Raw genomic sequence first — 1113 nt, forward strand, 5'->3', positions numbered from 1 at the left:
ACCCCAAAAATCCATGAAAACATTATGGAAGTGATAAATGAATACAGTAAAGTAGCAGGATACAAAATCAACATACAAAAATCTATAGAGTATGTATACATAAAAATGAGCAGATTGAAGTAGAAGTGAAGGAAAAAATTGTATTTACAATAACTAGAAAAAGCACAAGATACCTAGGAATAAACCTCACCAAAGAAATTAAAGAACTCTACAAAGAAAACTATGAAAATCTAAAAGAAGAAATTGAAACTGACACAAAGAAGTGGAAAGACATCCCATGTTTCTGAATAGGAATGAATTAATGTAATTAAAATGTCAATCCTACCCAAAATAATCTACATATTTAATGCAATCTCAATCAAATTACCACAGACTTTCTTTCCAGATTTATAAAAAAACAAACAGAATTTGTCTAGAATTATAAAAGACTCCACATTGCCAAAGCAATTCTGTGCAAGAAGGGTGGAGTTGTAGGCATCTCACTCTTGAGCCCAGATTAAATTACAAAGCCGTAATAATAAAAACAGCACAATAATAGCACAAATAAAGAGGCACGTAGGCCAATGGAATAGAATAGAGAACCTCAAAATGTACAGCTATATGATAAATGGCACCAGTCAATTTAGTGGGGAAAAGAAAACTTCTTTATCAAATTGTGCTGGAAAAACTGTGTATCCATTTGCAGAAAGATGAAACTGGACCTGTCTCTTATAATGAAAAAAAATCTACTGAGCCTTGAGCCTCTTGCTCCCAACTTCTGCCCCACCATTTGTCCAGGTTCCTGTGTGGCAGAAGCAAGTGTGGAGACTGAGGCCAGCAACTGCCTTGAAATTTGTGTAATCTAATCGTCTGCTTCTGGTGCAAGTCCCTCTTGCTCTCAACTTCCACCCCACCATTCTTCCTGGCTCCTACAAAGTTCTTCCTTGTAGAAGTATGTAGGGAGTATGCAGATCAAGACCAACAACCTAACCGCCTTGGAATCTGGCACGCTAATCACCTGCTCTAGGTGAGAGTCCCATTTGCTCCCAACTTCTGGCCCAACATTTGTCCCAGGCCCTGGGCAGCAGAAGACAGTGTACAGACCAAGCCCAAAGACCGACTTGTGACCGCCAC

Source organism: Tupaia chinensis, unplaced genomic scaffold (assembly GCF_000334495.1).
Source record: "Tupaia chinensis unplaced genomic scaffold, TupChi_1.0 Scaffold146567_1, whole genome shotgun sequence".
Taxonomy (NCBI): domain Eukaryota; kingdom Metazoa; phylum Chordata; class Mammalia; order Scandentia; family Tupaiidae; genus Tupaia; species Tupaia belangeri.